Here is a 24,097-nt window from a genome sequence, read left to right as displayed (position 1 = left end):
AGCAAAATAAAAGTAGTTTTTTGGAGTATTAAACATTTATTATTCGTAGTAATAAAATATGAGCATAAATATAATGCTCAAAAATGTATATGGAGGGCATGCATTGTTCAAATGGGTTTTATTCAGACAAGAATTTGCACTTGTAGCTCTCAGGGCAGCCTCGCCTCATGCCCCAGCAGTAGTCTGTCATCACATTCTTGTCCCATTGCCCCTGATAATGCAATTCTATATGTTAAAAACAATAGCGTATACGATAACACACACACATTCCGGCAAAAATGAAAAGTTGCAAAGTGCAACTATAGCATGCACAGGAGAACCAATTTCAGATTTGAAAAATAAAAAGAAATAGTTGAAAAAAATCATTCAACACAAAATGAGAAAAATTTGTTCCCCAGTGTATAATTAGAACCATAAATATGGATAAACCAAGCAGTGTATACAATATAAAATGAATTGTTTATGCTCTTGAAAGTGGTGATTTTTAAATATAGCCTTTGAAGAGATTTTTATAAGTTTGCACAATGTGTCTCTTGAGATTGCCCTGCTTCTCCCCACACTGAGCATCACTTTCAGGTTACTACAGCATCTACTGAGAACAGCAGTATGTGTGGTAAGCTTCAGTCAAGGGGACCAAATATTTTTTGGTGAGTTTTTTCTTAAGTTGTTTCAAGGACACTTCCATTTCCTCTGGGCCTTGACAGACACCTGAACCTTTAGGGCAGTATTCAATGAGGCTGATTCGCCATGTTTTATGGCGATTTTGTGCTATTTTCGTGCTGTGAGGCGATTTTGTTTGACTAAAACGGTGAATCACCCTATTCAATGACCAGATGGCGAATACATTTCAAGGTTTTTATCGCCATGATTCACCGAGTAGCAATCGCTATCTTTTTATGGTGAAGTGGAAGGTGAACTTTTAAAATAAAGTGTTTTGTTTTTTACATTTAGTGTCAAAAAATCAGGAATTTTATTCTGAGGAGGGGCATGCTATTTTTATTCATGTGCTGTAAGCACATGAATATATATTTAATTAAAATATATATATATATATATATTTTTTTACACAGAGCAGCCAGCAGGGGGCCGAGAGCCGAGCCGCTCATTAGATTTTCATATATTCACTGCACCCGATCATTACATATGCACGATCGGGTGTAGTGAATACCCGGTCCCCTGTTGGCTATCCCGGGGGGCAGCCTGTGCTGCCTGGCTACCGGGGAGCCCACCTCCCCCCCACAAACGTTCTGGGGCAGGCAGGGAGACTTCCATCTCCCTGCCTGCCACCGTCCTCAGGCTCCCTGCGGCATCGCCGCAGGAGTTAAAATTCGCCGGTCAAGGGCAGTGAGCCCCTGACTCTTTGAATACTGGAGCTGGCAAGGCTCCGGAACGCGGCGGGCAGTGGTGGATGTGCAGCGAATCCTAAACAGGATTCGCTGCACATCGTCAAAATTCTCATTGAATACTGCCCTTAGTCTCTTTCTAGTTGGCTCCTCAGCCAATCACCACTTCTACATAGTAATAAATGACCCCTGCAAATTCCTTATTCCCATTACACCATAGATACTGACTTTTTGGGTGAAATTTAATAGGATGAGAGAATCAGGAAGTGAGAGATTTGGCAAGAAATCTCCAGTTTGTTTAAAGCAGCAATCATTTACACTGCAAAATCAAACTGCTTTTGCAGTGCAAATGATTGCCACTTTAAAAAAACCTGGAGATTTCTTACCAAATCTCTCACTTTCTGATTATCTCACCCTATTACATTTCACCCTCTGTCTCCCCCTATGGTCAGCACAGCAAGAAGAGATGTGGGATTGGAGGCGCATTACTTGGTGCAAGAAGCTGTGAGTGGAGGTGTGGCTGCATAATCACACCATCATAACGGGATGCAGTTAAAATCCCGGCGGTCGGGATCCCGGCGTTCAGAATCCCGACGCCGGAATTCCGACCGCCGAAATCCCGACCGCCGAAATCTCGACACATTCTCCCTCCAGGGGTGTCCATGACACCCCTGGAGGGAGAATAAATTAGTGTGCCGAGCGTAGCGAGGCACCGGGCCCGCTGCGTGGCGAGCGCAGCGAGCCCGCAAGGGGGGGCGATCCACGTCCCCCTTTGTCAGCATTTCGCTGTCGGGATTCCGGCGTCGGGATTCTGAATGCTGGGATCCCGACCGCCGGGATTCAGCACTGAATCCATCATAACTATGACCCCCACTATACAATGCTGACATTACAGGCATTTTAAAGGAAGGTGCCTGGTGTGATTCATGTCACCAGTCACCCGGCCTGCCCACTTTACTTGGTAAATGGGCGGCTGGGTTGCAGGAGCATTTTAAAAAAAATAGTAAAGTAAAGTAAAAATAGTCAATCTTTTTTATTGTACAACCTTTGTGCGCTGTACCCCACTGCCACATTGTTCACATAAAAATAAGCAGTGTGACCCCCCACTGTCCCCCCACCCCCCACAAATAAGCAGTGTGACCCCCCCAAAGTAAAAAAGAAATTAGGCTAAATGTATAGATGTGCGATTTTGTGGTAAAAAAAATACACGTTTTTTTAAAAATCGAACATGCAAATGCATTAAAAATTGCACGATTGCCATGACCAAAAACATTGCACATCAAAAATGACATTCAGATGTTTTCCCATTAAAAGGTATACAAATCGCATTGCCCCAGGTTCTTTGAGATGGTTCTGGTTGCAGAAATATGGGTGGGGGTATGAATAGGTTTCCCCCCAGTGTTTTCTAAACCAGCACCAGGCTCTTAGAATGGTCCTGCTTCCAAAACAAACTGGGAACAAAAGGAGTAGCGGTCCCCCGTATTTTGGAACCAACACCTGGGCTCCAACAGTCAGCAGTGTAATGCCACAAGTGGGGTCCCTTTTTTATACAAAGTATCCCAGCTGTCACATTACAAAGTGACTGGTCAGCCCAGGGCTATCCCTAACACCCCTGGGATGGCTTTCTTGGGGAGGAGACACGTGTGTGTGTAAAAACACAGGTGGCTCCTCAGTTTGTCTGGATCGGGCATAAAGAGCCCGGGGAGCACAGCATTTTTTTTATTTGACTTAAAAAACTGCACATTCCCGATACTAAACAATCGCCAGCGATCGCATATGATTTCTGGCTTGTTCTAAAAAATTGCACTCTATAACATGTATGATTTTTGGCTGAAAATCACGCATCTGTATGTTGAGTTCCTCGATATGAATAATGACCAGTCAAGAGTAGTGGGAGCTGCAACCAACTACTAGCACTAAAGCTGCTGTCAGTCATGATAGTACAGAAAGGAAACTAAGGCTAAAACTATTTATTCAAAAATGCCTGATGAGAATCTAGGGATGTCCACATTTGTTCTGCGTGTTACTCTGACATTTTTTTTTCCATTTTGTCTATATAGGAAAGCCTCTTTCTCCTACCATTTTTGCACCATTTGCAGTACAAGTAAAGATGATGACATTCTTGTGTGGAAGAAGAACAAATGAGAGAGATAATTAAGCACTGTTATTTGACAATGTTGATGAGGTAGTTGTTTTTGTAAGTCAGTTACCAGTGGCTGCAGTTCTTGCACATAATAAAAAGAAAATGAGTGTGATGCCTGGTCATAAGACAAGAAAAGCCACCACTTGTTTGCAGAATTATTTTACCCAAATCCTGACAATGGCCCTTATTCTGATTGACGCGGACTTTACCGCATACTTTCGGATCGCGTCTTTTCGGCGTCTGCGCATGCGTGGAGAACGCAACGCGCATGTGCCACGCCTTGACTCCGTACCAGTTCGGCCAAATCCCGTACAAAACTGTTCCCCGCAATCAGTCAAATAATAAAAGAAATATGGGCGTATTATGGGCGTCATGCGGAATGTCACATGGGCGTAGTTTCAAAGTGGGCAAAACGGGGCGGAAACATGGGCGGACACGGGGGAGTACACTTATGTTGGGGGGCGTACATTCGGATAGCACTCCGAATGCACGCGATCAAAAAGGGAAGAAATGTGCGGTGTCCACAAGTGTACTATTGCTTTGCGGACACCACTCGTTCATGCGGTAGGCGAACGTACCGCCTAATGACTACAAGCATTAACACCTGAACCCAATAGAATCTACTCCTTTACTCATTACTCACTAATAGGCCGCTTGTCAGTGCTTTAATTGAAACCATTGCTGCTTCAAGGAACCCTTACTAAACACCCACATATCCTGTACTTGTCAGACACTTTAAAACTGCTAACAATGGACATGACAGAATATTAATACTAGCAATACACATGTGTATTCGACATGTACTCATGAAACCACACATTTTTGGGTAAAGTAAACAAATTTATTTCTATACATGTCACAGTCAATGCCACTGTGATGCAATGACCAAAAAATACAAAATCCAAAAAAGAAACAACATGGCAGGAATGTAGCAAAATAAATAATAATACAAAACAAATATAATTGCACACAGATGGACTCCAGCACCTCCTATGTGCCACTGCACATGCAGCCAGTGGGAAATGAGGATGCTGCTGGCCCTTCTACAGCAGGGCAACCTGCACCTGACCATTCTACAGCAGGGCAACCTACACCTGGCCCTTCTGCAGCAGGCCAACCTGCAGCTGGCTCATATGCACCATCAGCAGAATCATTTGGAACACAACCGGGGACTTCACAAGATAGTACCATGGCCATCACTTCAAGTACAGCTGACAGTAATGGCAGGCAAAAGAGGGCAACAGGGGAACCAAAAAGGACATATGAAGCAAGGGCTCATCTGGTTACCCTCAGCACGTGATTGGACACAAGAAGCTGACACACACAGCACAATGGAAGATTTGGGACCACATAACGGTGGAGATTAATGCAGCCACAAGTTCATTTGCGACCACGTTTGGCCTTGGTAGGCTCCTTGGCCTGTGCAGCAGCTCTTCGGGGACGGCCAGATGCTGGGGCAGGTGGAGCAGATGATGTTGAGGGGTTGGCTGGTCTACCCCTCCTGCCAGCAGGGAGTGTTGCCGGTGGTAATGCACCAGAAACGGATGACATTAGGACCCTGTTGCTGGTAACCAGCTCCACCATAAGCTCATTATGGTGGAGGAGGAGATCATTTTGGCGGGTGGCTTGCTCGGCCAGCACCTGAGCACTTGCAGCCATGGCCTGATGTGACTCAGCCATGGCCTGCATGCTCGCAGCGATGGCCTGCTGGGTGCTGACCAAGCTCGCCAGGATCTCCTCGGTCCTATGCATCCGTTCTGATGCCAAGTCTCCCTGCTGGTTGATGTCCCCAAGCATCTGGGCCAAGGCGGCCAAATCGGCTTGGGCCGATGGCTGCTGCTGCACAGGCCTACCACTGGGGCCAGGTGGCACGAACTCCTCCACCTCCTGAGCAGAGTCGTCACCAAGCGGTGGGGTGTCTGTGGAAAAAGATAAACACAATTAGGAGACATTCTAAGATAATTACTTGCACAAGTTTATGGCATGACCAATATTTACCTTCCATAAAAGACGCAAACACTTCAGCTGGGGCCTCGCTATCCATCGTGCTCACCCCCCTGATCTCCTCAACTGATATACAGCTCTCGGCCATCAACTCCAGGGGGTTGAGCTCTAGCCCTGATGGCATGGGCCCGGCCCCAGATGTCTGGCTGTGTTCCCACCGCTTGGTCATCTTCCTCTTCAGGTTGGTTTTGAAGTCCTGCCACCTGCAATGTAAGTTGACATATTAATACATGTCACTCCAGATGTTAGCTGTTGCAGCCATTGCTCTGTGCTACATATTACGACATGTGATTAATGTCCAAAAGATAATATTACATGCAACTATGATATCCACCGTTACAATACACATTCACAATCACCCTACTCTAACTCTCACCGAAATAACATGGCAATAATGTATGTGTATCGTAACAACCTCACGGGCCATTTGCAAAATCCATCTAAGCATCAATTCAATCATTACTTGGCTATTACTGGGCACATATATCACAAAACAACTTGCCTCTTCTTCACATGGTCCGTCTCACGAACTTGTGGCGCTACTTCATTAATCTCTGCCGTTATCTGTTCCCAAATCTTCCATCTGCGTGTGTGTGTCAGCTTCTCCGATGGACACTCAATCCAATCACGTGCTCGGGGAACCAGGATGGCAAGCTCCTGTGCTTCATATGCCTTATTTTTTTTGGGTGGTTCCTCTGTTGCCCTGGCTCTCCCCTTGCCACGTCCTTGGCCACGCCCCCTGTCACGTGTCGCTGCACTTGAAGTGCTGGCCATGGTACTACCTTGTGAAGTCCCCGGTTGTGTTCCAATCAATTCTGCTGATGGTGCATATGAGCCAGCTGCAGGTTGGCCTGCTGCAGAAGGGCCAGGTGTAGGTTGCCCTGCTGTAGAATGGTCAGGTGCAGGTTGCCCTGCTGTAGAAGGGCCAGCAGCCTCCTCATTACCCACTGGCCGCATGTGCAGTGGCACATAGGTGGTGCTGGAGTCCATCTGGTCAAATAGTTGCTGCAGATCTGGGTCCACCTCTGGTTGTGATCCAGACATGTTAGCAACAACATGGTCACCTTCTAATACACCTTTATATACTGTTTGTGTATCCTGTTTGGCGGACATCAGCGGCAGCTGCGTTCCGTGCGTGAGCGTACGTCGCTGTTTTTTCGCGCCGCATACGGTGGCGGAAATTCCATTGTGTAAAACCTGGCGAAAGTTCTACATGAAATACTGGGCACCAATGCTAACATTGCATAGAATCTTCTGATACACCTGTGACTATTGCACAATACACATGCTATTTGCTAGCATGACATGACATTTGATTCATGACTACTGTGGTATTGTGGCGTTTGATTGCAAGCTAAAAGTAGCCCAATCCCTTAGATAATCCAGGCCACAAGTCATGCAATACTCATCTCTACTGTTATAGACCACACATGTGAGAGGCCTATAAATAGTGACTTGCTGCTAGAATCATTTGTCTCCAGATCTGGACTTGTCAGGGTCTAAGGTAAGCTCTTCCATGCTCCTTGTAGATATGATATCCATTAACAATGTAAGTGTATGAATGTATGCACCATTGCCTCACTGACTACAGATTGTTGGGCCAGCAAAGTGCGTGTAGCATTATTGCAACATGTCACATGTTCACTATTTCACTCACAGGTCTTAAACCTGTGTGGGTTCATCTATTGCAGGACAACATGTCCCAGCAATAGATGAAATGTCTCATAGTACATGATGTCGGCAAAAAATGCTGACACCTTTATCTGAGTGTTTTGGACGGTGTGTATTGAGTTCATATTATTTTGTCATCATTATAGAGTCAAATGGATCTGAGGGATTTCACGGGGCGGCCATCTATTGTACGTATTGAAGGCTACAAATCTATTTGTAGTGGGATATGGCCATTATGTGCATAGGTGCATCAGTATTTATGTTCATTTCTTTATAGGTTGCTGAAGCAATGATGCGCTACATGGAGAGGAGGCTAAGGGCACTTGCGGCTCTCCCCACTCGTCGGCCAAGGAGGCCAGGACGTGCTAGAATCTATCGCACACGGGTGACTCTGTTTGCTATGCCCGATGATGAGGTACTTACTAGGTACCGGTTACCGCCACATGTAATTCTGGATCTGCTCACCTTAATTCAGAGCGATCTGGAACCTCTACACGGGATCACGACAGCAATTCCGCCTCACACACAGCTGCTGGCGGTGTTGCATTTCTGCGCCTCAGGATCATTCCAACAAGTAGTGGCAGTACTTGCTGGAATATCTCAGCCGGCCTTCTGCCGAATCCTGAGGCGTGTGACGTCGGCCATGTTCAGGCGCAAGGGGCACTTCATGGCCATGACATTTGCCACCGAGACCCTGCGCAGAAGCCAGCAGGCCTTCCATCAAATTGCTGGCTTCCCTAATGTGATAGGGGCTGTGGATGGCACCCATGTACCATTTGTGCCTCCATCTCGAAGTGAGAAGATATATAGGAACCGCAAATTGTTCCACTCACTGAACGTGATGGTGGTATGTGGCCCATCCATGGAAATTCTCGCCTTCAACTCGAAGTTTCCCGGAAGTGCCCATGACTCTCATGTCATCCGACAAACCGGGATATGGCAAAGACTCCAAGAGCTGGAAGGCCGTGATGCGTGGGTTCTGGGTGACTCCGGTTACCCATGTACGCCCTGGCTACTTACGCAGTACAGCTACCCAGCACCGGGCCCACAGGAGGCATTCAATCGGGCGCATGTTGCCACCAGGCAAGTGGTGGAGCGCTCAATTGGCCTTTTAAAAGGTCGATTTCGAGTGCTCCACCGCACTGGTGGTGACTTACAATATGCGCCTCAAATGGTGTCGAGGATCGTGGGCCTGTGTATATTTTTCCACAACATTGCTGTGCGGCGTGAGATACCCTTTGATGAGTGGGAGGTACCATCTGAGCCGCAAGATCCGCCCATGCGCCCATCCCGCGCCCCTGAATGCCGGAGGGGATACCAGCTGCGGGACTCTGTGGCGCAAAGATACTTCAGGTACATGTTATCGAGTTGACAGAACACACCAATTTTAGTCAAAATCAGCCCTTCAAATAAGTACAGTGTGTTAGTTGTCAGTGTTACAAAACTAAAATTAGCCAGCCTGCCCTCCTAATGGCAAAGAAATAGGAGATATTTATCATATGTGCTTAGTTTTGGGGGAAGTTCAATATAGGTGCTAATTATTATACCTTGTACAAGGGATCTTATGTGTTTGTTATATCTTCATTATTGTAGTTGATACTATCCCTGATGACTGGTGAGTACATTGATTTATTCTCTAATGTGTTGGGGATTTTTTCCTGTGTTGATGTATGATTTGTTTGCAGATATATATATATATATATATGATATTTGAATTTATTCACATGTTTCAACATTTCAAGGAGCAGGCACCCAGGCAGGCAGGCAGGCAGGCAGGCAGGGCTGGTGTATAATGCTGGTCTCAGGATACCTGCAAGTATGTGTATGTGTCTTTTACACATAAATGTACGCATACACATAGATGCATAGAGTAAGTAATGCTAACTACAGCTATGCGTTGCTAAGCTATAGCACGCGTTGCTTGGCGGAGCGAGGCGTCATTGGATTTGCTAAGTGCATACACACTGTGTTTTATATATATCAGATTTGTTCATTGCCATACATCAGCACTACTGTTTTGAAGGCATGCGAATTTGTCACCATTTGTGTTGGCGCAGAGACGCTGTTCATGTAAAGATGAACAATAAAGTTATTAACACAAATAACTGTGATCAACCAATGCCACCACCTGATTGGTTGATAGATGCCATTGTTAACATGGCGGAGACACGAAGGGCAGACCCCTTTACACATGCGGAGCTGAGGGTTCTGGTCTCCGTCATGGAGACAAGGCTGGGCCGTGCGGGGCCCTTTATCACTAACCGCCATAAGCGGAGGGCCTATGCTGCGGCAGGGCGCCGTATTTACGCCCGCACTCGGGTGCGGAGGTCCCTCGGGCAGCTCGAGAGGCGGTGGTCGGACCTCCGCAGGCGCCAGCCCCAGCTCTTGCAGCAAATCAGGGGCGAAATTGCTGATTGTGAGTATTTTAGCTATGAAATTTCGCACTTACAACATAGCATATATAAACAATAACATGTGTCTCATGATAAGTGGGTGTCCATGGGTTTAAAAGTCCATAGACTGTTATGTGTGCTTCTTCCTGGTTAAAATGCAGTCATGTGGCTTTTATATGTAATGACATAGCATTGAGGATTCTGATGCATACAATGTGCCAGATCTAATATGTGTTACACATTGATAAATGCCAGGGTTGTAATGTTTGAACAAATTACTAACAATCACATAATAATTTAAATGTCACATTTTTGAGTCCATTAACAGTAAGGAGCTACTTGCCTGCATCGTTTGCCATCATTATCACCCTTCCATGTATGTCTTGTTATGGATTAATACATGTGCCCCAATGACCCGACATTGACCATGATTTTTTTTTCTACCACACAGCACGAGCCCGAGCCCGACAGGCCCGTGAAGAGGCCGAGGCAGACCTGGCCCAGGAGGAGGCCCAAGACCCTGAGGAGGAGGTGGCGGCAAGGGTGGAGGAGGAGGAGGAAGTGGAGGAGGAGGAAATGTTGGAGGAGATGGTGGAGGAGGTGGTGGAGGAGGAGGAGGTGCCTGAGGAGGTGGTGGTGGAGGAGGTGGAAGAGGAGTTGGTGGCAGAGGAGGAGGTGTTGGTGGCGGAGGAGGAGGTGGAGGAGGAGGTGGTGGTGGTGGAGGAGGAGGTGGAGGAGGAGGAGGTGGAGGAGGAGGAGGAGGAGGTGGAGGAGGAGGTGCTTGTGGCGGAGGAGGTGGACGTGGTCATGGTGGCAGAGGAGCTGGCGGAGGAGGGGGCTGAGGAGGCCACGGTTGCCCCAGAGGATTCCAATTCCGAGGGGGAGGAGGCGTGCCAAGCCCCGGAGTCCCAGCAGATCGGTATGTTTACATAATGCATCATTCATGAAGTAGTTGTACTGGTATTTGTTATGTAGCACTGGTGATTAAAAATTTTGTTCCAATACTATTCATATAGACCCCAAAGTGGGTAGCTACAGATACAGGTACGGGTTAGATGGGGTGTCCAAGGCATCCCTTTCATCCAGGACACCTCTCAATTACACAGGTTTGTGGGATGGGTTGGAGCTCCATTTTGACTGCCACATAACCGTTGTAGTTAAACAGGATCCTGGAGTAAAGGGATGAGTGGACCATTTGTGGATTAAATTCACCTGCTGCAATCGTAGATTATGACCCATCAAATAGTGGAATCTATATTGTTGGTGAATGTTATTTATAAACTCTAGGATGTATGCTATAAATGGAGTATGGCCCGGCCTACCTTGGAATGGAGTCAGAAGTTGCCAGTGTCCCAGGAGCCTCCTCTACCTAAACACCCCCTGTAGTTCAGATTTTTTTTTTGCCCTCACAGAATTGTAGGTTGGTTTAGACAGAATTATGATTTTGAGGATGTGTACTGTGCATTCCTGACATTTGCATAACTCCCATGCCACGAACCATCACTGAACTTAGACTGAGCAGATTGTGACAAGTTCTTATTGACGGAGGCCATGACATGCTTGTCATTGGTTAGTCATGGGTGGGTTGTGACTGAGAAGAAACACTATGACTGTTATGTCTTCTGCAGAGTAAAGGGTAGAGGCAAAAAAAGACAGTATGTAGTAAATAAGTTTGCATGTATGTATATATGTATGTGTCATATCTATTTATCTATGTGTGTCTCTATCTCTCTACATAGATATATATATATATATATATATATATATATATATACACACACATGTCACCTAGCATTTGTGCAATTTATGTCGCAGTATGTGAAATGTATGCATGAATAACATGACTAATTTTTGCCCCTTTGACATGCCCACAGATGACACCACACCGGCAGATGAGGGGGTGCGTGGGGCCCTCCTGCGGGCGGAGCACCATTTGAGGCTCCTGCTAGCCGACCTGCAGGACCTCAGAGATCTCCTGATTTAATTTATTATTTGATATTTTTTTATTTATATGTTAATTGTGTTTTCAAATAAATTGTTTATGCAAGTTCACAGTTGTTGGTTTTATTTGCACATTAAACAGTATATGTGTAGATTGTTTATAATCTTTTACACAGGGTCTAATACAAACCATTGCACTTAAATTGCTGTAAGGGTTAATGTGTGCAATGCATGTGTTAGGCATGCTTGTAAGGATATATTGGCATCTAATTGATTCCAATTCCAAATAAGCAGTTTTTTATGAGGATAGGTAATTGAATAAGTGGGTCATGTGATGTATTGCAGAAGATACTTAATAGTGGGTTGTTTGGCGTAAATACTCCGCTTACGGGCGGTAGCACCGCTTGGCTCCCGGTCGGATGCGGTATTTCCGAGCATACTCTGTAATACTCTGTAATACCGTGCAGAATCGGAGTGTTTCTCCCGCACACGCATGGTTTGTATGTCGTCCGTAAACACGCCCTGTTCTTAAAGAGTGAGTCCGTCCGAATGCGGAGGACACGTGGGCGTTTCTACGGACGATGGCCGCATGCGGCAAAACACCGTGGCGTGCGGACCGCTCCGTAAGAATGCGGGAATATCCGCACCGATCTGAATAAGGGCCAATGTCTGTAAAATAAAATGTTGTGAAGACATCTGCCTATGTGTAAGGCCAAAATGAGTCGATGTTTGGACATTAACCATCTAGGCACCTTCTCCATATTTAGTCAATTGCAGCAAGTTTATGAAATGTATTTTACAGGATAATAATGTAGTAACACCCTTATCTCCAACATCAATATAGCGATTGGAGGTAGTCCATTTAAAAAATTGGTTTGTTTGGGGCAAAAACAAACCAAGCACTTCAGCTACAAAGAGTAAAGACATCTTGTTAAAGTGCTTGGTTTGTTAAATCCTGTTTTTGAATTATAATTTGCAGCACATTTCTAAACAGATAATAAAGCTATGTTATTGTGCTGCTGCAGTGTTACTTAGTTTAGCCAACCAGCCTTTAGCCAATATTGGTTAGGAATATTGTGAGTTGTGATGTGGACACAGACATATTTTTACATCCAAATTTAAATGGGGGGGGGGGACATTTTGAATAGCAGTTGGTTGCAGTTGCAGTGCATCCCTTTGAATTTTGAACTGAGCACTTCCTCTGGAGCCTCTTCTGGTCATAACCAGTGGTGCAGTGGGTATGGTATAATAGGTTGACAGTGTCTAGTTTGACCCCAAGAGGTCAACATGCACAAGATCAACAAAGATAAAATGTTGACACTAAACAGAAAACAGACAAATTCAAGCACTAATAAGATAAATTAAATGAATAAAATGTGTATAATAAATCATAGATTGCATCCCGCCAACAGATGAGGTGGTGATCAAGGGCGAGCATTACTGCAGCTCGAATCAAGGTAGATACACTGCCTTAGGATGGTGCATCTGCAAAATTTAAATGAACAACTGTAACTATCGTGTTTTCTTTAAGTACATCAGTTTATCCTGCATGATACCTCTTGATCAATATCCTGGTGTTGACCCTTTCTGTTTAGCTTTAGCGGGTTGCTGCGAGCATCGTTTGGTGCTATTTCAGCAGAACCCTTCTTTTATTCAGTACAGATATCCTGCATTTGGGTCCATGTTTATTGTCTATGACATTCTGTGATTTACAGTTGTTATTTAGTACAGCCAGTTTTGCCGTTCTGTTTAGTAGTGTTCTCATATTGATTACATGTACCACCTAGGTAACGGGATTCACAGCTCTGACACGCTCCCCGGGTGGCACAGTCTTGTTGGCGCTGTGGCGCATTCGTGATGTCATCCTGCTCCCGGTGTGAGTACGAGGTGGGATGGTGGCACGGAGGGGTATGTGAACCTCTTCTATATATGTAAGTACATTTGTTTGCTTTTTCATGTCTTGATAGAGGACTTTGTTGTCCGAAACGTCGATATACACAACCGGCTGGTTTTGTTTTCTGCAAAACCATATACGTAAGTTGCTTATGGTCTTAATGCATGCTACTACTGTATATATACAGTATATATATATATATATATATATATATATATATATGTATATCTATATACACACAGATATACATTAACACCCCGCCTCCCACCTTCCCCATTTTTGCTTACGGAGGGTAATGGCTGGGATGCTTCCGTAAATTGGGTCCCCATCCGGGTGGGCAAGCTTCACTCAGTCAAATTCCAGCATTTGTGGGTCTTCCGAGACGAGTGTGGGACTAAAGTTAAGCAAATTGTGTCATTTTAGTCCCGTACCATCCCCATAGAGCCACGAATACAAGCATTCATTGTAATGGGGCCCCCAGAAATTCTGCAGAGAGTCTCCTCTCCGGGAGAGCCTGGAGAAGAGATATAATAAGTAGGCAAGTATGATCTTTCCCTGCTTATAACTGAGTGCATGTTTACATTACAACACACCGAGAATGTATGTCCAGGCAGTATACTAGAACAAAATATCAAAAGTATTTAATTGCGAAATTTGAATGAACCTGCTCACTGGCTAAGCTGTTCCTGCTTGATTTACCAGTCCTAGTGCAGTAGGACGATAAGGTATGCTTCCCCTATGTTCTGTCCATAAACTGCAGACCTGGGATGCACTTCACCTTTTTCAAAAAACTTCTGCATCGCTCATATTAAATTAGATTTTCTGGGATTGTTAAAAGATTTTCTCTTTCCCTGGGAGACCGTTCAAATTGAGTTTTGCAGCGAAACAGGCTGGTTTGCAGAGTTAGACTTTTGCTGCACTATACTGTAGTGTTGAATAACATTCTGATATTTTTTTTTCATTAAGAGTCTATATATAGAGGTGAAAGGATGACAATTCATTTTTCTGTGCGGTGAGTTATAATTGGCAATGTTTAAATTAAAATACGAGAAGAAAATTAGAGGACATTTGTAATAAATGTAAATGTTACAAATTATTTCTAACCTTAAAAATTAAACATATACTTAGATTTGTCATAATAGCTCATGTACTGGTCATTTTTTTTCTGTTTGTTTCAGTTTAATGCATATAGTGATGCTAACTAGACACACAGCTTTAGCTGATTAAAATGACATATATTGTATGTAGGGATGTGCACCGGCCACTTTTGACATTTTGGGTTTTGGGTTCTGATTACCTTCAGGTTTTGGGTTTTAATGGGTTTTGCCAATACACCCCTTAAACGTTTTCGGTTTTGAGTTCTGATTTTATTTTTCAAAAAGCATAAAAACTGCTAAATGCTCCTACGCTATTATTAACATCAATAACATTAATTTCCACTAATTTCCAGTCTATTCTGAACACCTCACAATATTGTTTTTAGGGAAACAAGTTGCACCGAGGTAGCTGGATAACTATGCTAAGCCACACAAGTGTGCGGCACAAACACGTGGCTCATCTAGGAGTGGCACTGCAGCGGCAGACAGGATGGCAGTTAGAAAAACTAGGCCCCAAAAAGACCCCTATCTGGCTGGATCGTGTTTACCACCAGCCGAGGAGCAGTGGGCGATTGGTGCAGCAATGCAATAGCTGCAAAGGGGTGGAACCTTCTGACCACAGGCGACGACCAGCCGAGGAGCAGTGGGCGAATGGTGCAGCAATGCAATAGCTGCAAAGGGGTGGAACCTTCTGACCACAGGTGGCAACCAGCCGAGGAGCAGTGGGCAATTGGTGCAGCACTGAGTTGGTCTGCGAGTGTGCTGTGCTGTGTATCTGTTTTTATCAGTTTAATATCTAATAAGACGGTGACCACTATCTGTCTTGATCGTGTTGTTTACCACCAGCCGAGGAGCAGTGGGCAATTTGGCAGCCTTTTGCAGGCAGTGGCAGAAACGCTCCTGTCACTTAGGCTGTCTTCCTACGGCATCTGGTTGTGTGATGCAGGGTGAGAGTGGCAGCGGCGGACTCCTGGAATAATATAGGAAATATACCCATCTGCATTACAGTGTCTGTGAATGTGACAGTCATGTACGTGTTATCTGTGCTTACGGTACAGTTCCTACATTACCGACACTGCAGAATGGCTTCCCGGAGACCCCTGTCTAAGGCAGTGGATGTACCAGAAGAGAGGTATTATATGTACGGCAGAAGAATGGAATGGAACCTACTGACCAGACATATCCAGGCAATGACCAGTCGAGGAGCAGTGGGCAATTTGTGCAGCATCAATGACTCTCAGCAGTGGGATTGGTCAGCTCTGTGATTATTATTTGAATGCAAACAGTTGTATGCATTTAAAGACAATTCTACTTATCACTGTCACGAACGCAAACAGCTGTATGCGTTGAAAGACAAGTCCCACATACGAATGACTCTCAGCAGTGGGATTAATGAATGGTGATGGCTTGATCGTGTTACCACCAGCCGAGGAGCAGTGGGCGATTCGTGCAACAATCAATTACTCTCAGCAGTGGGATTGGTCAGCTCTGTGATTATTACCACTTGAGTGCAAACAGTTTTATGTGATTAAAGACGAGTCCACTTATCTCACATATCAATGACTCTCAGCAGTGGGATTAATGAATGGTGATGCAAGATGGAATTGCCCTTGGGCCCTCCCACCCACCCTTATGTTGCGGAAATGGGACACACTGGAGGGGGGACAACTCAGGTAAAATAGAACCAGTTTGTACAGGGGCTTCCAAACTGCCTTTTTTTCCTGCCAGTACAGGTAAAGACTGACATCCTTACTTGAATGCTGTCACCAAAGTAATCCTCCACCATTTTTTCAATGGTGACAGCATCCAATTCAGCGACAGTAGACATGTCAGCAATCATTGGCAGGTCCTTTAGGGCGAGATGTATTAAAATACATTGCCGCCCTTCGCGCCCCCCCCCCGCCGCGATGCCAGCGCACATGTGCTAACATATGCGGCTGGCATCGCGGTGCGGTGACAGAGCCCCCCCCGCGATACCTGTACTCTGGTGTGCGGGGGGGTCTCCATCACCTCCCTGCTGCCTGGCTCTCCCCTCACGCCGGGGACAGCTAAGCAGGCTGTCCCCGGCGCCTCCTACTCCCCCCTGCAGCCAGAAGGATGTCCGGCTGCTTCACTAAGGGGAGGAGGGGTTTACCTTCCAGGGTCCAGGAGGACCCTTTAGGAAGGTAAGCCAGAGGGGGGGTCGGCGAGGCGGCGGGCTTGCGTCGGCTGCGGCGGGCGGCGAAAAGAAGCCCATAAGCTTCTATAGGGTATCGCCACCCAAAGGTGGCGATACCCTTCAATGCGGTGTCATTTTTGATACATTGGAAAATGCGGTAAAACCGGGGGTTTACCGTATTTTCCGTTTGATACATCTCGCCCTTAGTCCGGACCAGATGTCCAAACTCCCTCCTGCCTGCCCTGCATCCCTGTCAGCGGGTTGTGTGGGAAATCACAGCTGTTTCCTCGCAGACACAGGTGGGGGAGAAAATGAAGGAGGAGCTGGGGCCGTGTCACGATCCCCTTCGGTTAACAATCTCCTGACCAGCAGGTCTTTGCACCTTTGTAGACTTGTATCCGCCGTAAACAGAGACACAACAAGTGCTTTAAACCGAGGATCGAGCACTGTGGCCAGAATGTATTCCTCTGACTTTAACAGACTGACTACCCTCGTATTCTGGCAAAGCGTATGGAGGGCTTCATCCACAAGAGCGACATGCTTTGCGGAATCGCAATGCTTTAGCTCCTTCTCCACTTTCTCCAGCTGCTTCGCAACAGTCTGATCAGGGGAATCACCTGACTAATGCTGGCAGTGTCGGAACTGACTTCACGTGTGGCTAGCTCAAACGGCTGGAGAACCTTGCACAACACGGATATCAGCCTCCACTGCACTTGAGTCAGGTGCAGCCCCACTCCTCAGCCTATGCTGTTGGTGGCAGTGTAGGCTGGAATGGCCTTTTGCTGCTCCTCCATCCTTTGCAGCATATAGAGGGTGGAGTTCCAGAGCATCACCACCTCTTGTTTAAGCTGATGGCAGGGCAGGTTGAGGAGTTTTTGCTGCCGCTAAAGCCTTCGGCTGGCAGTGGCAGAATGCCGAAAGTGTCCGCAAAAGTGAAGCAAAATGCTTCTGTCACTTCTGATGAAATGCTGCACCACCAAACATGGCATGTGCCGGAAATTGCCCATGTTTAATACCCGCACAATGTTACTGGCGTTGTCTGACACCACAAGAGAGTCTAAGGGGGGTAAGCCACTAGGAGATGATTTCCCTCAGTTTCTCTAAGAGGTTGTCGGCGTTGTGCTTCTTCCTGAATCCAGTGATACACAGCGTAGCCTGCCTTGGAAGGAGCTGGTGTGCAGGAGATCCTGCTGCTGTTGCTGCTGTGGAAGGCAATGCATCTACCCAGTGGGCTGTCACAGTCATATAGTCCATAGTATGCCTTGATCCACTTGTCCACATGTCCGTAGTTAAGTGGACAGTGGGTACTTTTCAGGGCACTGAGGACACTTTTTCTGACATCCCTGTACATCGCGGGTATCGCCTGCCTAGTGAAGTGGAATCTAGATGGGATTTGGTACCGGGGACACAACCATCTAAATCCCACTCCACTTATGGCAGACACCGGAAGCACATCTAACACCAACATAGTTGTCAAGGCCGCAGTTATCCGCTTTGCCATAGGATGACTGCTGTCGTATTTTGTCCTCATGGCAAATGACTGTTGGACGGTCAATTGCTTAGTGAAAGACATAGCGGTCTTATGACTTCCCCTCTGGGATGATGACTGACTCCCAACAGCAGCAACAGCAGCAACAGCAGCAGCGGCAGTAGTAGGCATAGCGCTGCAGGATCCTCCGGAGGAATCCCGGATAGAAGAGGAGTCAGTCATGCTGGTGACCTGGCCTACAGGACTCCCCCTGATCCGGATCGAGGAGGAAATTGACGAGGAAGGAGTTGGTGGTGTGCTTTTCACGCGATTGGCTCCAACAGGAGGACCAAGGGATTTAGGTGTCCCTGGACTGATAGCTACAGTTCCTGAACTAAACACTGATTTATGAAGGGTCTTCAGGTGATGTATACGGTAGGATGTCCCTAGGTGGGCAAGATCCTTACCCATGCTTATTGGAGCTTTACATAAGCCACATATGGCAATACATATGTTGTCCGGATTTGGATAAAAAAAATCCAGACCGTAGAGGTGGATTTATTGGTCCTCTGCCCAGGCATGACGATGGGCTTTTTCATCCTATGGACAACAACTGTTTCCCCCCTGGTGCCTCATTTAAGCAAACCATGTCAGCATCCTGCTCGTCAACTTCCTCCTCAGCGCCAGCTACATCAATATCCTCCTCTCGGTCTACAACATTGACACCTTTATTATCTAAATCAGGAACTGCACTGTGGGTGATCCTTCCAGCATATGCAGAGGGAGTGCTGAAAATGGTGGAAGGAGCCGCCACTTCCCGTACAGCGATGGTAATGTCAGGCATCGAAACCACCAACACCCTTGAACTCTCCTTGGGGGTTTGTGATAACATGTCTTCTTTAGTAGGCAGAGATGTTTTCTGTGTTTTTGATGACAGCTGAAATCTTTTCAAATTTCAAACATAGGGGAGTAGGAGGGCTTGCATGGTTATGTGTAGATGAATCACCAATCATGAATACAGGCCATTGCCTTAACCGTTCCTTAACCGTTCCAATACAGCAGATGATATTAAAGTAAAAAGCCAAAGTATTTTTACTAAGCCTATTTATCAAGGGGTGAACAAATGCCTCACTTGACAAAGATCGGGTTTTTGCTATTTTTTTTTAGATGCTATTGTCAGTCGTGGTTATCGAGTTATATTGTGGCAGAAGCCATCACCAGGTTTCTTCAGCAATGTCTTCCCTGTGCAGAGGTTTATGTAAGAAGTATAGTAAGGCTACTGCTGTCTAAGAACTGGGATAGTGAGAGAAGGTACAGGGATTTTTATTAAATAACTAAAGCAATAAAGTAAAAAAACTATTAATAAAATATTTTTTTACTTTTTAATTTTTTTTTTAACTTTGACTGCTGACAAAAGAGTACTCTTATTGCTGCTAGCCAGTATTACCAGGGAGAATAACATCAGAGAGATAACTACCAACCAACTGTAATTTTTTAAACGCAGTCTATGACATTGTAGTTAGCAACTGATTGTATGGCACATTATCTCTCTCAATTCTATCACTCTACAAGACTTAAGGCTCTTATTCTGATCGGATCCGAATATGCGGCCAGGACCGTGCGTGCGAAACCCAGCCTTCCATACGGATCGCCAACTCCGTCTGTATGCGGTAAGAAGCTGGCACGTGTATTTTCCATGTAATACGCCTCCTCCATCTCAGGGAACCTCCCCCATCATTCGATGGTCGCAGCTCCCGCAACCTCAGACCACACGGACATTCGTCCGTGCAAAAGCAGGGATCTGGGCGGGCAGCTGACATCCGGCGATGTCATATGTCCACCCCTACACGTGCGTCACGACTGCATTACCATACGTACGCCCAGCGTTTGCATGGGAACGCCCATGAAACGTGGGGCCTATGCATATGGTAATGAGCCCAAATAGCCCTTCACGCCCCTCTCCACCTCCTGTTCGGAGTGTTCACATTTCATGCGGGATTTGGCCGTACGCCCCGCTCGCACATGCGCAGAGACACCTCTGCACATGCGCAGACACAAAACATCGGCGGACCGACCGCACGCGGCCATTACCACACCAACCAGAATAAGGGCCTTAGTGGTAGTGTCATATGGTTACCAAAGTATGACATTTACACTTTATACTGAGTAAACCATGAATGTGGTAACACAATTATTACTGTATTTGTTCCAGACTATTCCTTATTTTCTTCCATTGTTTGAGCGCTCTATAATTCCATAGGGTCTATTTTTATTAAATAGTGTTTATAACTATACTCCTTTTTCTTTAAGATACATTTTATTGAGTTCAGTGATCCAGTTCATCTCTGAAGTATCACCACACAGGTAATATTTTGTTTCAATATCTACTGTCTTTACATTAAGCATTTCTAAAAGTAGTAGACCAAGGATTGTTCCTCAAGGCATTCACCTTTCACTGTTTTAAGAACTTGCTGTATTTTATTCCACCAGCTTGATATCTATGTACCAATATTACCTCAGCACAGTTCTCTTATTTTGTAGGCTGGCCTCCTGCTTTACGCACATTATTTCTTTGATCTAAGGCTTCACTTACATCTTCGCAGATGCCCAGGAGATTGGTTTGGCAAGATGTTTGCCTCATAAAACCACATTGATTCATACTAATAATTTTGCTTTCCCACAATAAATTCCTGAATGCCATAAGTCTCCCATCACCCTCCCAGGGCGTTTTCCCCACTAGCTGAGCATTTACAGGTTTCACAAATTGCTGCCAAATCATTTTACGTAGAATGTTCATTATGACTTCAATAAATAGCCTGCAAAGACACATGCACTTTTATACACTTGTGGTTGGTAAAAACCTACAAATTATACAATTTTAATATAAGTGCTGTCAATAGGAGTGTGGGAAAACTATCAAATGTCTAATACTCCATGACTTTCAATATTTCATATTTAATGATAAATTAGACCACACCACGAACCAACGTCTCTCTGTTATATCCAAACAAACCACACCTCTTTTCTGCATATATTATTGAATGTTAAATAATTACATAATGTAGTTGCTTTAATTAAAAAATACAAGTTTAATTAGGTGTCTGGCCACGCAGCTAGTAACAGAATGAAGGATATGAGTGTGGCTAGAACCACTTCTCCAATCATTCACTGGGTCCACATATACCTGGAGGGGGAATATAAAAGTGGTGAGTGAAGTGAGCCCGGGAGGGTACAATCCAGCTGCAATAAAATAAAATAACCTACATCTATAGGTGCCCATGGTGGAATGCATAGCATCTAGTACAAAATGTATACAATGTGCTACAGCACCAGAGAGTGAGCATATAAGTGTAAGCTTATATATAGAGGAAGTAGGCCAGGCTAAAGATTAGGGGGAGGGATTGGTGGCCTCCTTCAGTAGGTTCGTACTATGGGTTCATCTGGTGCGCACAGAGGTGGCGCTGTCTGTACCGTTTCACTGGATGATTCAGCAGATGAGTGGACTAAATTAGAACAAAGAAAAACAGCCCAGAACTACTGTAAAGTAAATAGTGAGGATGATGATGGTGGTGAATGATAATGGGGGGGTAGAAATTAATTCTGATGGAGGTAAATGATAATGCAGGTTGATTTTGATGGGGTTTAATAAAAATGTTGATGGGAGTTAATTATAACAATAATTATGGGTGGGTGTTATCATGAGATTAATTACATTGATGGGGATTAATGATAATGGGAGGTTAATCATTCTGAGAATGTAGGGCTTGATTAACAATTAAGCTCATCTTTATGAATGAACTATTAAACAAAATAATATGTTCCGCTGTCATTTTTTCCTCATTATATCCAGTAGATGCTGGTTTTGAACCCTCTGTTAGGAATATTTCATATGAGCTGGATGTACAGCTGTTGTTTTATTTGTAAATGACACATTTCTTTACTGTGCATGCATACCATAACACATATGAGTAGGGGCAGGAATGCCAAGTACAGGATGTATTCTTATGACTGCAATAAATGCCTTGCAGATTCCGGGGGAGCAGGTGCAACCATGTGCAACGATGACTATAAGTAACATTATCTAGGCACTGCTGTGTGGCCGATTGCCTACTGATCCATCCAGTTTAGATTGCTTAGGGGGTAATTCATTAAGGATCTCAAAACAAAATCTTTCCGTAATGGGCAAAACCATGTTGTACTGAAGGTGGGGCAAATGTAATATCTGCAGACAGATTAATTAGATTTGGGTGGGGTGTGTTCAATCTAAAATAAAAATGCAGTGTAAAAATAAAGCAGCCAGTATTTACCCTGCACAGAAACAAAAAAAAAAAAACAAATCTAAATTTCTCTGCACATGTTAAGCCAAGTACACACAGGGCAATTCCTTTTCTATTCAATCTCAATTTGATCAGCATCGAATTGGGATCAAATTGCACAGCATAGAGTACCCATTCGATTTTGACTATATAGTAGAGATCTATACTACATCTGTACTAAATAGTCTTGGAAATACAGTTTATTTTTCTATTCGATATACACTGAACGGGAGCTCGAATAGGGATCAAAAGCAGATGGAAACCTTTCGATTTTGACTATATAGTCTAAATCGAATCAAAAGTGACCCTGAATTACACTGTGTATGGAGCGTTACATTTACCCTTCCTGTAGTGCACATGGTTTTACTCAGTACAGAAAGATTTTGCTTTTGAAGTCCTTACTGAATTACCCCCTTAATCTTACAGTTATATTATTCAAAGTAAAGTTAATGCCATTTCATTTAACAGCTACTTTTGGGATACCATAAAAAAAGATTCCAGTATCATTTTTAAAGGGTAATACAGCAGAAATGTGAATTTAAGTAAAATTTGTATTAAATTATATTTTTAATTTACATAACCAATGCTATAATGGACGTTTGTCTGGTACAAATACAAGTGTTTAAGAGGTAGATGCATCTTGTGATGTGTCTGACTGAATCCATTATATAATCTTTTCTTTATTACCTGCCATAACACTTTCTTCAGCATGTATGCATCCCAACAGTACCGATTTTCGCATGACAGTCCCATTTTTTCTGAAAGCCATGTGTCTCACCTGGAGCCTGTAGTGTCCCGCAGTGGAGGTGGCAGTTGGGAGTCCCACCTGTCTGCCCCTTCTCTGCTCAGCAGAGCAGCATGGAATAGATGCTGTGCGCACAGCATCTATTCAGGCAGGCAGAGGAACTGGGGACCTGGTCAGCAGCTCACACATTGCTGATCTTGCCCCAACAGCGGTGACAATAGGGGCATGGCCTTGTATGAGCCCCATGGGTACAGACCACACCCCCTTTTCATGAGGCCATGCTCCTAATATTCACAAAAGTACCTCTTTTTCCAGCACCAAATTTGGGAGGTATGAGTGCACAAGTACAACATAGTACAGAGAAGAACACAACTTACTTATAAACTTAATTAAAGTTTTTCAAATGACAATTTGAGCTTACAATCTATGGTGAGATGACTGTTTAGTAAATGAAGTTTTCACTTTACACTGAGTAACCCATTTATGCGGTAACACAATTCTTACCGTTCCTGTTCTCTACAATTATATAGGGGCTATTTTTATTAAATAATGTTTATAACTATATTCCTTTTTCTTTCATTGACATTTTTTTTAGTTCAGTGATTCAGTTCATCTCTGAAGTATCACCATACAGGTAATATTTAGTTTCAATATCTACTGTTTTTAGAGTAAACATTTCTAAAAGTAGTAGACCAAGGATTGATCCTCAAGGCATTCACCTTTCAATGTACTAAGAACTTGCTGTATTTTATTCCACTAGCTTGATATCTACAGTATGTACCAATATTACTTCAGCACAGTTCTCTTATTTTGTAGGCTGGCCTCCTGCTTTACGTACATTATTTCTTTGATCTAAGGCTCCACTTACTTCTTTGCAGATGCCCAGAAGATTGGTTTGGCAAGATGTTTGCCTCATAAAACCCC

The 24,097-nt window shown here is 44.6% G+C and overlaps 1 long non-coding RNA gene across 1 annotated transcript in view; it reads left to right on the top strand.

Moving 5' to 3' along the window:
• LOC146072378 (uncharacterized) overlaps window positions 1-23,808 on the top strand; it is a 63,603-nt gene extending 39,795 nt beyond the window's left edge. Inside the window, exons 3-4 of the long non-coding RNA XR_014473100.1 lie at window positions 20,423-20,476; window positions 23,769-23,808. This is a non-coding gene — a long non-coding RNA (uncharacterized LOC146072378). The remainder of the gene's footprint in view (window positions 1-20,422; window positions 20,477-23,768) is intronic.
• The last annotated feature ends 289 nt before the right edge of the window (window positions 23,809-24,097 follow it).

This window comes from Crinia signifera, chromosome 4 (genome assembly GCF_055691185.1).
Source record: "Crinia signifera chromosome 4, ASM5569118v1, whole genome shotgun sequence".
In the NCBI taxonomy this organism is placed as follows: domain Eukaryota; kingdom Metazoa; phylum Chordata; class Amphibia; order Anura; family Myobatrachidae; genus Crinia; species Crinia signifera.
Note: the sequence above shows the minus strand (reverse complement) of the source record. Positions and strands in the feature narration are given on the sequence as shown.